This window comes from Chenopodium album, chromosome 27, assembly GCF_948465745.1.
Source record: "Chenopodium album chromosome 27, dcCheAlbu1.1, whole genome shotgun sequence".
NCBI lineage: Eukaryota > Viridiplantae > Streptophyta > Magnoliopsida > Caryophyllales > Amaranthaceae > Chenopodium > Chenopodium album.
This window is the reverse complement of record NC_137860.1, coordinates 10,863,880-10,867,392: the sequence shown is the minus strand read 5'-3', so window position 1 is coordinate 10,867,392 and position 3,513 is coordinate 10,863,880. Positions and strand designations below refer to the sequence as shown.

The 3,513-nt window shown below is 35.7% G+C and overlaps 1 pseudogene; it reads right to left on the bottom strand.

Moving 5' to 3' along the window:
* Positions 1-296: 296 nt before the first annotated feature.
* Positions 297-3,309, bottom strand: LOC145619671 (heat shock cognate 70 kDa protein-like; annotated as a pseudogene).
* Between the last annotated feature and the right edge of the window lie 204 nt (positions 3,310-3,513).

Sequence of the window (3,513 nt, the reverse complement as noted above, 5' to 3'; positions counted from 1 at the left end):
ATACTTCTCAATTTCTTGGTTCTGCATCTCTTTAAACTTGGTCGCCTCTTGAGCCTTGAAATGGAAGAAATACTTCTCAATTTCTTGGTTCTGCATCTCCTTAAACTTGTTTGCTTCCTGAGCCTTGAAATGGAAGAAATACTTCTCAATTTCTTGGTTCTGCATCTCTTTAAACTTGGTCGCCTCCTGAGCCCTGAAATGGAAGAAATACTTCTCAATTTCTTGGTTCTGCATCTCCTTTAACTTGGTCGCCTCCTGAGTAACATCCACAAGCACAGCGTTCTTACTGCTACTATCTACACCGGCAACAAGTTCTGCAACAATTTCTGAACTTTGGGGATTCGAGTAGACCCACCAACAAGGACAACATCATCAATATCACTCTTCTCCAATTTTTCATCCTTCAAACACTTTTCAACATGGTCCAAACAATCCATGAACAAATCCTTATTGATTTTGTCAAACCTTGCTTGATTGATGGTTGATGAGAAATCGATACCCTCAAAGAGACCATCAATTTCAATAGTTGTCTCTGAAGTTGAAGAGAGGATTCTCTTAGCCCTTCACATGCAGCTCTCAACCTTCCAAGAGCCCTATGATTTGTACTTATATCCTTACTGTGGTTCAATTTAAACTCGGTTACAAGATGGTCCATCATTCTATTGTCAATGTCTCCTCCACCAAGGTGAGTGTCCCCGCATACTGCTATGACTTCAAAGACATACTTCTTCACCGCGACTATAGACACATCAAAAGTTCCACCACCAAGATAAAAAAACCAAGATGTTTCTTGATGCAGGCCGACCAAGCCCGGTTGTACTCATAACTGCATCAGGTATCCAAGGTTAACATCATTTGGTCGATGGAGCAAGAGCAATTATTTTGGGATTTTGTCCTGAGATGCAACTGAATAAGAGCCAGTAGATGGACCAAACCGAAAAATTGATAAAAAAACGGGTTGATAGTTGTCTGAAATGTATTTGCTTGCAAAACTTTTAGAACTAATATATTTCACAGCTCCCTTTGCCAATTGATCTCCACATTGACAAGCCTTTACTTATTTTTTTTTTTTTTTTTTTGCCTTGGATACAAAAAATTGAGTAAAAATTTTGACTAAACATTCTATTTATCAAGTAACAAATTTGGGTTGTTATTGTGCATATGAAAGGTAACTTGAGTTGCTTTGTGATTGAGAGTGTATGCAATAAGTGTGTGTGGCATGTATGGACTATGTGAGGGCTACTGTGTATGTTTTTTGGTTCTCGCTGTAGCACCAATGTACTGAATTCCTCCTATATTAACCGTATATGAAAAGAGTGGCATCCTACCGAGGGTGTCATCTAGGGGTGTTCACCGGTCCAAAACCGAACCGCACCAGACCAGAACCGGTTTGGACCGGGACCGGAATCTCGATTTTTCGAGAATCAGAACCGGAATTAATCGGTTCGGTTCCGATCCGATTTTTGGCCGGTTGGACCAGTTAGTTTAAATTTTTTTTTTAGGTTTAAATTTGGACCGGTTTATATCAAACTAAAAAAGAAAAATTTTAAATTTCGCGGTGCGGGCCTGAAAATATATATATATATATGGGTCAACCCGGAACCAACCGAAAAACCGATAAAAATCGGGTTGATAGTTGTCTGAAATGTATTTGCTTGGAAAAATTTTAGATCTAATATATTTCACAGCTCCGTTTGCCAATTGATCTCCACATTGACAAGCCTTTACCACTTTTTTTTTTTTTTTTTTTTTTTTTTTTTTTTGCCTTGGATACAAAAAATTGAGTAAAAATTTGACTAAACATTTTACTACGTATTTATCAAGTAACAAATTTGGATTGTTATTGTGCATAAGAAAGGTAACTTGAGTTGCTTTGTGCTTGAGAGTGTACGCAATAAGTGTGTGTGACATGTATGGACTATGTGAGGGCTACTGTGTGTGCATGTAGAAATAGATAAGGGGGAATAGTTGTTGTGCGTGAGTAATGTGTGAAAGTATATATTTAGTTAAAATTTCTTTTGGTGTTAGTGGGTGAAAAAGAATGAGGAATAATTATCCTTAAGTGTAATTAATTAATTAATTAATCAGCCTAATTAGGGGGTGGATGTAATCCTGTTATTTAGAAGTATATTGAATGCTATTTAGAAGTAAAAAATTTTTTTTCTCTTTGATCATCTAGCATGGGATGAGTTGGATCAATTTGTGACTAAGTGATGTATTTAACCATGCCGGATCATCTAACATGAACACGAGTGGTTCTTCACATGAGGAAGAAAGAAGAGGTGTCGGGAGAGTGGTGTTTTGTCTACAAAGAAAGCGGAAACTTATTCCCTGCGAACATAAGTAACCATCTTTTTTTCATTCTCCATTTTAATTAATTATGTAACACCCCCATATTCTCTCTTGTATAAAATACTTAATTTGGCGCGTGGCATCATAAAACCGAGAATTAAAAGGGTATTATTGCTATATCCAACCAATCACATTGATTGAATACTATGGCATTTATCAAAATACAACAGCGGAAGACTTTACTTTAATTAAAATTCTTTGAAAATTTAAATGATAAAACTTAGTTCGAAATCCAAATTAAAACATCGTTACAACTTTGTACCACTAAAGGCCTCATTATTAAATACTCCAAGAAAACAAGTTAATAAACATTGTTAAAATGAATCCAACGTTATAAATATTCATAATAAATATTCATAATAATATTCATAATCCAACATTAAATTTCAAATTCAAGGATCGAAGATCGGACCGAAAAACCGGTCCAAAACCCGGACCAGACCGGTTTGGACCGATTTTCAATTTTTCTATACTTTTTAATAGTTTTTATTATATTATGAGAAAAAATAAAAGTAAATATAAGAAAAATGACTATTTAATGCCCATTTTGAATGGCTAACATGAAATAATGTATAATATAAAAATATTTGTATCATATTGAACTTAAAATAATAAAAACAGAAGAACCAAATGGTTCTACAACTATACAAGTTCTTTAAAAAAAACCAGCTCACTGGCTGGGTGTGAAAAACAGAAGAACCAAATGGTTCTACAACTATACAAGTTCTTAAAAAAAAACCAGCTTTGACTTTGACGACGAGGAGGAGGAGGAGAAGGAGCAGGAGAACGAGAAGGAGAAGGAGAACGATTGTCATCATGGACTTCATCAACACACATTTCTTTATCCCACAATATAAGCTCACGCTTATACGACTCGATATAATCGTGCCCGTTAGAGCCACGATTATCCACAAATCGTATATGATGATCAAATATAGCGAGCTTGTCCCTATGCATGACCGGGTCGAGTTCGTAGCCTCCAAATTGTTTTGTAACAAGATGTGGTTTATGATGAACCACAAAGTTGTTACAAAATATCGGGCCAAGTCGTGTTACGAACCATTTATCTTCTTTCAACTCATCTGGAAGCACCCAATTGGCATAGGGTGTCCAACAAATTTCCTGTCAATAAAACATCAAATACAATATCAAAACCAAAAA